The sequence below is a fragment of the Lepeophtheirus salmonis genome, chromosome 5, assembly GCF_016086655.4.
Source record: "Lepeophtheirus salmonis chromosome 5, UVic_Lsal_1.4, whole genome shotgun sequence".
NCBI lineage: Eukaryota > Metazoa > Arthropoda > Copepoda > Siphonostomatoida > Caligidae > Lepeophtheirus > Lepeophtheirus salmonis.
Genome location: NC_052135.2, coordinates 33,372,189 through 33,384,218, shown reverse-complemented (window position 1 = coordinate 33,384,218; position 12,030 = coordinate 33,372,189). Strand labels below are relative to the sequence as shown.

The 12,030-nt window shown below is 27.7% G+C and overlaps 1 protein-coding gene across 2 annotated transcripts in view; it reads left to right on the top strand.

Annotated features, from left to right (window-relative positions):
- LOC121117533 (nephrin) overlaps window positions 1–12,030 on the top strand; it is a 297,316-nt gene that overhangs the window by 169,842 nt on the left and 115,444 nt on the right. The gene's annotated exons all lie outside the window — the stretch shown is intronic.

Here is a 12,030-nt window from a genome sequence, read left to right as displayed (position 1 = left end):
TAGAAAGTGAGTCCTCATAAATAAAAAGATATAGATGTAGGTGTATAGCTCTTGTTAGACGCAACAAATTTCTCATAATTATTAAAGTTTCATCAAGTAATAACAGAATAAAAAAAATAGTAATATCCTATCAAAATTACTCCCCAAATCTAAACAATGGATTAATAAATAATAAAATTATTAATTAAAACTCAAAATATGAATCATAAATTTAATTATATTATACCCGTAGGTATAAATAAATCAAATAATGACGCCTTTTATGAAGTCATTAAGCATAGCAAAATATTTGGATAATCAAATCATTAATGAATTATTTACAGGCATTATTTATTTATTTATAAAACTCAACAGACAAATAGATTCAAATTATTAAGGCTATAAGTTAAACAACACACATAAATATCCATACACTAGATCATTAAAAAAACGTTCAATTCGAAATACTAGTTTGTGCTATTAAAAGTAGGGACTAATCTGATTAATAAAAAATAAAAAAATCTTTCAAAAATCAACAGTTGTTAGCATAGAGGTGATATGCAAATTGTTGAAAAGATCATGAAAGTCATCAGGTGTTCCCTAAGTCTTGTTTACATGATTCAAAGCATGATTGCTTCAGTTCTTAACCTTAACAAGTCCCCTTGCAGCGATAAAAGTAGAAAAATTGGGATCATGAACTTCTTATGTATACCGATATTGCAACTCCTTTAAACATTCACCAAGACCAACCAGGACAAGAGAAGCCAGAAATCAGTATGGCCAGTCTCCTCCACAGAAGTTTTCACACTCTACTATGCTATTCTGGGAATAGTCGAGAAAAGAGGCTATGCCAGACACCATTCAACGAAATAAGGATGACCTCAAGGCCTCCATCGAGCAACAGTGAGTATCAATGTCCGATGCCTTCATCAAGAAGTCCTTCGATACCTTAAAAACTAGGTTGGAAGTCATGGTAGAAGACAAAGAAAATCATTTTGAAAAATAGAAGAAGTCTGTGATGAAACCTCAATATTTTACAGTCTACCTACAAGATGTTAAAATATTTTAAAGATTTATTTGAAAGAAACAATTTCTCCAACCCCAAAACAACAAAATAGTTTAGTAATAACCATTACGTATTTTTTTGAAAGTATTTTAAACTTATAGGTAAACTAAATATATTTTAAAGAAAAAACAGATTTCAGTCCATATCATAACGATAAAAAATTGCAACATTTTCAATATCAGTTTTTCTTTCTTTTTATCGGATATTTGTTGAGTTGTGTATCCTAGAAAATTATTCGTATGAGAGATGCGTTAAAATCCTGCTAAACAATGTGATACAATCTGTTACCATCAATTTAAGGTCTCTAGTATTATTACTTATGGAGTTATTTGTATCCTTGGTCTTGCGCCAGGTACGGAGGTACACAGTAATATGTACTAAATTGTAAGATGATTTTTGAAGTAAAACATGAATACTATGAACTATTAAAAAGATAAAACTTAGTTTTGATGCAAGATTTTGTCTAAATAACTTTGTTCTCGTAAGAGAAGACAACGAAGAAGGGAAGATAGGATGATTCCGTTTTTTAATCCAATACTTGGTAAATAAATCCCAGAAACATAGCCTTCACATTAGTAAAAATATTTTCTTTTCTTCTCTGACTCTATCTTTTTCTTTCCGTTTTCTAACTTTATCCATACTATTTCGTTTAGAGCAGCCAGAGTAAAACTCCTCCTGGGATAAACAATATGATATTGTGCTTCAGATAAGAAAACTAATAAAGGAAATATGACTGAATTTCCAATAGCCTTTGAAAAAACTTCCTAATAATGTATTGGTTAAACTCAAATTGACCTTTATGGGGACTTTTGATCAATTTAATCACGTTTTTTATAAATTAAAAAGTATCCAATATGATTTGAAGATTATAATAAATTTTGAATTTCAATAAGTTCTCTAAAAATAAAGGAAATTTGTACGGTTCCAGAACACTGAAATAAATTTAACTCCAATACGCTCTGTCAATATTCAGATTTCAGAAATACTATTTAGCTACATAAGCTTAAATTGACCCAAATAATGACAAAATACTATCTTTTATTTCAAATTCCATAGTGAATGCCATTTTTAAACAGTATATAATATGTATGTAGAGGCTTTTAAATATTGTATCCTTCACCCAAATCTTTAAATAGATATGCAAAGAAAAGGGATTATTTTTTCAATACCCTGACATTTAAAAAAATAAGTACCCTACAATTTTTCTGCCTTTTTCACAGGTTTTTTTATAAAGTTTACATTCAATCATTTCACAATAAATCCATTTGAACACTTTGATGGTCAATATGTATATACATGACAAAATTGACTATAATATAGTCCATTCATTTTTCCAAAAAAATGTATCATAATAATAATGACTAGAAATAGAATAATACAGTTTTTATAGCAAAAAATATTTGTACAAAAAAACTTACGTAGAATGGGAGTATAATTTTATTAGTTTTTGAAATTTTTTTTTAATTATTATTTCTTTCATATACATATTCTTACAATCTACATATTAATTGATAGTATTTTTAATAGAAACTACAAATTATATTGATGAAAATGATAAGAAATCAAGAGTTAAAGTCAATATTTATTTCTATAATTGGTAAAAAAACCTGTAGGAGTCTAAATGGTCTTATTTTGTTATCGTGATTGTTATTTTTGCAACAAGTTGCTTAAAAAATTATGTCTATTTTAAGTCATAAAAAAACTAAATTCATCTTTTTTTTTGTCACGATATATTTTAGAAGTGGACAAATTTTGTATAAGGAGTGATTTAAGATAAGATTTCTATTAACTTCATTAAATTAAGAACGTTTTGTTTAGAGATTTAGTTACCCAAATTATAACAAAAATTACGTTAAAAACCATTTTCAGCACTTTTTGGAAATAAACTTTGAACGTTTATCTTCAAGTTTCTAAATCCCCTTGACTTTACAATGTATGACTTAGTTGAAGAGGGGGCCAATTAAATTTTGCGGCTTAGCATGTACTCCCTGAGGGCAGCTGCGAAGCCCGTATGAGTAAAAATTTCGATAGATTCTGTGTATAGTATCTGCTGTTGTTTAAAACCCAAAAGCAAGTACATTGAATGAAATATTGAACAATAGTATTAAATATACTCTAATACATTTAATATGTACATGCAAGTTAGGAAATATTTCACTGACAAACATTTTTTTTTGTTATGTCAACTGGTACGAATAATTCTTGTGACAAAAATTATTCATCAGATTATGAACAAAAAGTCTAGAGAGAAAACATGTAAGCTAAAATTCCCCTCCCCCCAAAGTAGTTAGACAACAACTGAGTGAATGTCTAGCCCTGGTCAATGTGTCCTCCTTCCTCGCCAGACTGCAACCCTCTTAACTATATGAACTGGAGTGTCATTGAGAAGAAGGCCTGGGTCACTTCCCATGTCGATGCCTAAAGGATGCCGAGGAGAATAAGTTGGCTAACGTGTCGAAAGAACACGTAAAGAAGACCTTCAAGTTCTTTAGGGCTAGGATCGAGTATGTGGTAGAGGACAATGGTGACCACTTTGAGATTTCAATGTTTATATAAGTTACAGTATATATTCAAAGTCTCATTTTCTCACTAATATTTTTTGAGGATGTTGATAACGTTGAGTCGGTAAAAATTCGTTTAAGATTTGCTAGGACATATTGTACAAGCTATCATCTGAAAGATGTTGAGTTTTGTTATGAGAATCTAACATATGGACTTAAAAGTTCCAGGCTAAATAAAGAAAACACGTTTTTTCTCTCATTGAAAACTGGCTGTTTTAAATTATAATTTTTTTATTTACTTTATGGAATTGAGTCCTTATAACACTTTCCAAGCCATTGCTTAACTTGAAAGGTATTTTTCCCATCAAGAAGTGGTGTAAAATAAAACACGAAATTGTTTTGATCCAATGCTTTGAAAAAACAAAAGTAAAGTTACACTTAGCACAATAACTCACAAAATAAAGAACAGATTGATAGCTGTTTTTTGAAGGCTAGCTCTAACTGAAAATGAGATGATTAAAAAATATAGCACCATTTATATGTGAAGCTCGCTACTTTTCATCACATGTATTAATTCTGGACCTTTCCGGATATAACAAGGGGTTTTTCGTTCATTTTTACTTGAACTTATAATAAAATTAGACTCTAAATATTTAGCAGCATTTTTGTCTTGTGGTTTTCTTTGGATGAGATATACCAACATTGGAATAAATAGGGCGTACAATTATATCTGCACATTTCCTGAAAATATGTCAGAAGTATGTGGGTTGATAGGTAGTAGCTATATTGTACGTACACACATACTGAGAGAGAAAAGAGTTTAAAAATAAAATTTATGGTTCTCTGTTTGCAACAGAGATTCACATAAATCAGAGTCGTTATTGTTGTGGGACTTGGATTTTTTCAGAAAAGGTTTTTTCCATCGTCATTCCAATAGCTTTTTATCATATTATAATTTCTGAATGTTTTGTCTTCTTCCGCGTTTTTCTTTTCTTTTCAATTGGATGATCTAAAAAGTCCTTGCCAAAAAAAACAAAGAACTGACGCAAAAAATCCGACAGTAGTGCGTGGTTATGTCTTAATGAGTTAATCATTTGAAAATGCAAAGGAAAAAGAAGCAAAAAAAAAGATCCCCAATTAAGGGCGTATCCTTGAAGGCTAAGAAAAACTCCTCTCACTTACTCATTAAAAGCTCGTTATTATCTTATTTAGATCAAGAAATAATCGTCATTATATTCTTACATAAATGTATATCTATATAATTGAAGTAATGGAGGAGTTAAATCCTTGAGAGTGAAAAAATATATATACGTAAAATTCTGCAAACAAAGGGATTCTTTAATTTTAAATAGAAAGAAAAAAACTCCAAAAATATATTTATTATTTTTTGATATATTATGTATATTTAGATAATATTATTTAATTTAGTAAAATGCTAATGACTTCAAAGATGTGAGACGGAGGAAAGCACCTACATAAATAGGAAGTAATAAATACATCCCCTGTTTCCGCTCTCTGTTTATTCGACTGTTTGCAAATAAACTTAAAAATATATATAAATATAAGAGTATTAATAATAAATATCCACTTTCTTGACGTTTGCTACATGAACTACATACAGCTATACAATTCTGCAGTATATGCTTAAATAGACGTAGATATAAAGTACATCATGACTTTTTATTTGATAAAAAAAATTTCTAAATAAAAAATTGTTTGTAAAAACTTTTGTTAGTTCAGTTAAAAGGAAGAAATTTTATTTATGTATTAATAAATTTTTTTTTTAACTTTCATAAATATAATTATAGCAGTATTTATTATGCATATATTATGTAATAATGGGTTTTTTTACCAGTTCCTGTACTAAAAGTAGTATTTGTATTTTGATACTTTTCGATACTTTATCGACTAAAAATATAATACAAAAAAATGGAGCTACCCCCCCCCCGTTCCCTCCGAAATGGCTAGTTAATAAGTTTAGAAACTTTTTCATTTTTGCATCTTTTTATCCAATGTTTGAACTTTTGAGGATTACGTCATCAATGGTAGCCTAATGGTGCTGTAAAAAGTAGCAATTCATCAAGTAACAATTTTGTATAACACCGTCTTTAAATATAAAAAGGATCTACAGTTTTTCGGATCTTGATAGGGTTAGATCTTTAGACGTAAATATTTGAGTTAATTTAGGGTACCCAAGATTTCGATTTCGAGTCTGAAATCAAAATTATACGGATACTTGTATCTAATTAATAAAAATTTGACTCGAAGTTTTGACCAAAAAAAAGATAGATTAACATTACATTTTTACTGATGCCGAAACACTGAATAACCGAAGGTTATTACAATTAAAAAATAATCATAAGAAAAAAATATTGTTATAATAGCATTTTAACAACCATGTAAACGTCGTTACAAGCACTAATCAAGCAAAATAGAGATGCTACGTTCGATAATCTATATTTTTTTAAGCTAAGATTTAGTATTAAGTAATACTATAAGCTTTTTATCTTTTTTAAGATTTGTAATAGTCAGAGTTCCCGAAGCCTGTTTGGATGTTGGATCTCAGGAAATACAAGTTTAACTAAACCGTACCTAAGTGCTTTGGATCCAAAGCCTGTCGTCCTTTTATTAATCAACACTATAAACTTGTTCAGATTCAAAAATCCGTTGGATAATTGTTAAGATCTGTAAAAGATTGATTATCCAAGGTCAATTCGGGTCTGGGATATTTTGCAAATAAAATTTCCCTTATATCGTACCTGATTACTTTGGGTGTGTGTCCAAAACTTGTCATATGTCTAACCGTGTTAACACTAGAATGGCTCTTATACCATGTTTTGCTATATATTTGTATGTGTATGATAAGGATAATGTATATTTAATCTACATAAAGAGATAGATAGATTTACATTATAGCTGAAACAAAGTTAATTTATTAACTTTCTATAATATGAATGCTACATATAACATTTTTAGTTCGTTTTCCCTTAATGAGAAATACTTATATAGTTTTGTTCTCTACTGTCCATATCCTCCTTTTTATAGTTAGTACCATAAACATATATGTTCTTATTTTATTTTCCTTACATAAATAAACTTATGTAAGAAAACAAAGTTTAATATTTGAGCAAAATAAAAAAAAAAGTTTTTTATAATTTAAATTACTAAGAAATCAACTTATTAAAATCATACATTATGTATGATTGATCTCAAATATTTTGATTTTTTATTCAAGTTAATATTTATTAGTTATTTTACTAATTATTTCCAGGATTAAATATTTGTCTTTTTAGATGTGTAAAGAAAGATATTTAACGAAAAAGTTGAATAAATTAAAAGTTTCAACTTTTTTTCTGCTTCGGATTTTTATATTTCAGTTATTTCTTAAATAAATTTGTAATATCTCATGAAATCAAATTTTATTTTATTTCACTTTGGGTCACTCTGGATTGTGACCATATCATATAACCTTTTTTGAATAGTATCGTACTGTAGATTATTATATAAACTATCGATTTGGAAAATAAGCTTTTTGAGAGGATTTTTTATATATTTATAGCTTTATTTTGATTTTAAAGCATTTTATTTAACAAGTAAATGGGAATTTGGTCTGCAATACTGCATAACAGAGCAATGCCAAATACTTTTTTTCTAGTTTTTGCTTAAAAAGTTAACAATAGTTTTTGAAATAAGCAGTTCAAATCTTTAATATTATAATATGCATTTTCTTTTAAATTGACATCAAAACAATCAATCCCATTAAATTATAGGTCCTTAGATCGTCAAACGCTATAAAAACAGTCCCAATGTAATATCCCTAAGAAGATTTTGTTGAAAAATGATTATTAAATTATTTATCAAATATCCCTAATATTTTTCCATTTTCTCATATTTTTATACTTCAAAAAACTCTATAGAAAGCTTTTTTTTCTGGGTTTTTTTTTTCATATTTAAATTATAAAATGGTTTATTTCCAATGTATAGTATTTATTCACATCTAGATAGTAGTTCAAGTCTTAATTTTTATCATTAATTTTTTTATCTAATGATTATAACTTAAATGAACAGCTTGCCCAAGAAATTATGTAAATAAATAAAAAACTATTAAACTATGAGTCCTTAGGCCGTCAAACACAATCATAGAAGTTTTAATGTGGCATAGTTACACCTAATGTACATTGGCAAGAAAAAGTTTAGAAAAAAAAATGAATTTGAATTAATTTTTTTAAATACCTATGACTTTATCAAAGGTACCATAGTAATTAAGCTATTAAAATGAAGAAACATTAAGATTCAATATGCTTATAATTATTTACATGTAAAAAATCAAAGTATTTTTGTTTAAATTTTAACTTTATCAAAATCCTCTCTCTGCCACTATAACTACTTTACAAACTTTTGGCATTTTGTTGTTAGTTTTTCAAGATAGGCAGGTTTGATATTATTCCAAGAATTAATCAAATGCTCCATTTACTTGTGGGGTACTTATTGAGCTTGCCATTACATAATAGATAAGATGTGAGAGGCTTCTTTCTTTTCCAATAAGTTTTTGCAGATCTTGACTGTATGGTTTGGGGGGTTGTTTGATTGAAAAACAAACTTCCTTCCAATTAGTATATGTCCAGAAGAAATGGATTGCTTCTTCAGGATAAAATGATAAACATTCTGAGGGGAATTAACAACCAATCTCTCATACGCATACATAAGAAATTATAAATGACCAAAACATATGGACTTTTACAGAATAATAACTAAAAAATATTTTATTGATCTATTTTTTTCATAATAATGTTCATCGGGTTAAAGTAAAAAATATTGATAAAATCATAAAATTGATACAAATGGAGAAAAAGTTGTTTTTTTCTATCATGTATTTACAAACTTATACATTTTCAATTAGACAATTAGTAAAAACAAATTCCTGTTAATGTAATTGTTATAATTTTGTTTTTGCTTTTTGTATGGAAAATGTATGACTGCAGATAAGTAAAAGGGGGTTTTCCTGGAATCTCTGGATCCCTTTGCTTTTGACTATTTTTGAATTTTCCATGAAATCCCGATTTTACTAAAAAATAGACTAACGCTTACATTTTACCGAAATCCTAGGATAAAAACCCGTTAAAAATGACCATTTTTAGTAGATAGAATGTACATCCAGTATATTTATTTAAAAAAGAAAAAGTATACTCCCTTTAACATTAACTCTACATATGTTAGTGACGTATACAGAGTATATTCTCAAAGGAAGTTTCTGATAGCATACATTTTAAAGCTCATAACTTTTTTATTAATATTTACAATTAAATTTGGAAAACAATGACATTGAAGTATTATATAATATGTGCCACATTAGCCTCGATTGAATGTGGCAGAAGCATCAATGATAATATCTTCCGAATATATGATCCATCCCTTGGTAACACCATGCATGAGGAACCTCATATTTGGATGATTGTGACATAGTTCTTTACCTATATGATGCCCCACTAGAAATAATCCAATAGGCGGATGTATAGTGGTGAGAAGATTGCCAAATTGTTGCCATATAATTATAGAACCTGTATTCCTGATGCTAAGGTAGGAGCACAATTTGGGCATTATTAGTGTTAGATCTGTTCGAATTAACCTCCCCCTTTTCAGTTAGGACAGAGTTATTAACACAGTTATTTCAGCTGTTGTAGTTCCAATAAAAACCGATAAGGACTTGTCCTAGACCTGAATTATTTTATTAGGACAGGAGTTAAATGACTATAGCTTTTTTTTCTTTTTAGAGAAATCCCATACCATACGGTATACATAATTTTATTCAGGATAGCTGGAATGTTCCATGGAAAATTGAATCGTAGTTCAGTTTCTTGTAGTAGATATAAGTTTCAAATAGTTCCCCTTGCTTAAAAATCCCTTAAATGATATATCTCTGAAAGGGAAAATATGTTTAACTCCCTTTTAGATTAATTCTAATTTCTTTATTTGCTTATTTATTCACTATATATGTATATATATATATATATTGAATAAATGTACATATCATATGAATGTAGCTTAATCAACATTCCTCTTCGTTCATTCATAGCCTTTATTTATATTCACACAGACAGAATATCAAGTTATGCATCATTCAAAAACAACGAACATATATACATAGATAAGTAAATCGTTCTATCTATAAATCTTGTATCTTCATAGAGTGCCTAGGAATATTCTACAAAGCTAAAACATAATATTATAAATGGATATAGAATAAACCAAAATTCGCCAAGCATAAAATAGAAACATTACATAGAATATTACATATATATTGCAACTATGAAAAATTGAACCCATTAATTTGTAGTGTGATTGTATCTCTATCCATTTCAAAAAAGTATATAGATATAAAAATATTTTTTTAAATAAATCACAAAGTTACTTGATAATAAACCCTTTATCATGAAGTCCTGATAAAAAACATCAAAAATGCTACAAGTTTCAAACATACTGTATAAAAGATTGGAAAAATATTTAAAAGTTAAGATGATTTTTCGTAGCTATCGGACGTCCCAAATAAAATAAAAAATATTACATTTGTTAAACACAATAGTAACTAAAATGCTCTCAAAATTTAATTTATCGTGCATTTTTAATCCTACAGACAAGAAACTTTTTAATCACAGAATCTCATCCTTTTGAAAAGAAAAATTGTAGAAATTCAGAAAGGATAAAAGTTAAAGACCTTAGAGCTAAATTGCCTATTGGTTTCTTCCTCAATTTTACACGTTGTAACTTGTACTACGTTGCTATCTTTATTTTATGACGCAATTTCTCATAAAACAAAGAAAAAAAACACAAAATTAGTCGATAGTTAGCCTAATAAATCAAACATACCAAATTATATTAATCTATTAAATAATCCTCTACTATCATGGTCATATTAATGCTCTACAATTTGTTAAATGAATTATATAAATATATATCATAATAACAAAATTCTACTTACTACTTTATTGAATATGATATGGCTTAATAATATTTGATTAAAAATACAAAAAAAATAATATTAGAAATAATAAGATGGTCAGTTTATATATATATATACGACAAAGGATCAATAAGAAATTGTAATCCTGTCTTTTTAGAAACGAAGCATAAGTATATTATAACTTATTATTCATTTAATTATCTAAAAGATTAAATTAGGAAGTAGCCTCCCCCCCCACTAATTTAAATTTAACCAATCAACGGTCAGAACACTAATATAGAGAAAAAAGTAGGAGAGTTGGAAGGCAATCAGATAATACAAGGTAATTTGTGCATTGATAAGGTAAAACATTTGTTATTCACTTAATTTATACTTTCTATGTACTCTTAGAAATTAAAAATCATATCACTAAAACTATATTATTCATACATACACATATAGTCTTATTCATAAACTTATACTTGAGTCAATATTGCCCAAAAATTAATCATAAAAGGGTGTCATCACTAATAAAAATACAATTAATCATCAGATCTCATATAATGAATATTCATTTATTCATAATTAAAAATAAAAGAGTTCATCACCTCCACAAATCAAGGGCATTGTATGTAGAATAGACTTCATTAGATATTGATAACTCATGTATTAATAAATAAAAATATGTTCGTATAAGCTCATTTAAACATATTATTATAACCTTCGATAAAATCAAGAACACATTTTTATAGCTCATTAATCATGTTTTTTAAAGTTTACATCTCTTCATTATTCAAAAAAAAAGTTGAAGGGAATACCTATGGAGGTATATATTACATAAGGGGGAAAAGTTATCTAAGATGTAAACTACGTGATCTCATTTTGGACCCTAGGCTCTTTCTTTTTTTTCTTCAATTTCCTTTACCAGGAACCTCTTTCATTTAAGTAGCCCATGAGATTTCAGTGTGTAACATATTTTTGAATCACATTTCAACATTTACAAGGTCCATGACAATTTATTTTTTTAGATAGTATCCAAGTAATGGTTATTTATTCGACCTCAATATTTTTAGAAGAAAAAAATAACCATCAAAATGTTCAATAACACATAATTATTTATATTAATTAACGTTAATCAGAAAACATTCATATATATGGGGAGAGAGAGATAACTATAAATACATGCATTTTACAACTGTTCATTAAGTTTCGTCGAAAGAGAATCGAAAAAAGAGGGGCCCTTTTTATTATTGTTTTTGTTATTATTGTATTATTATTTATTGTCTCCCATATCCCAAACACTCTTGAACTTTGAAAAAATTGGGACAAATATGTTTCAAATTCTTACATTCATTTCCAGCATTCTTTACATTGAAGAAATTTTCTTAAAGTTAAATTATTATGAGTGCATTTTTAGATAATCGATACATCACTAAATGGGGTCGCTTGACCGGGAGAGGCATAATTTATTCGTTTTATCTTTAAAAATTGTAACTAGTTTTAGTCATTAACAACTTATTTTAAAATGGCAGGCATAAAACTTTGTT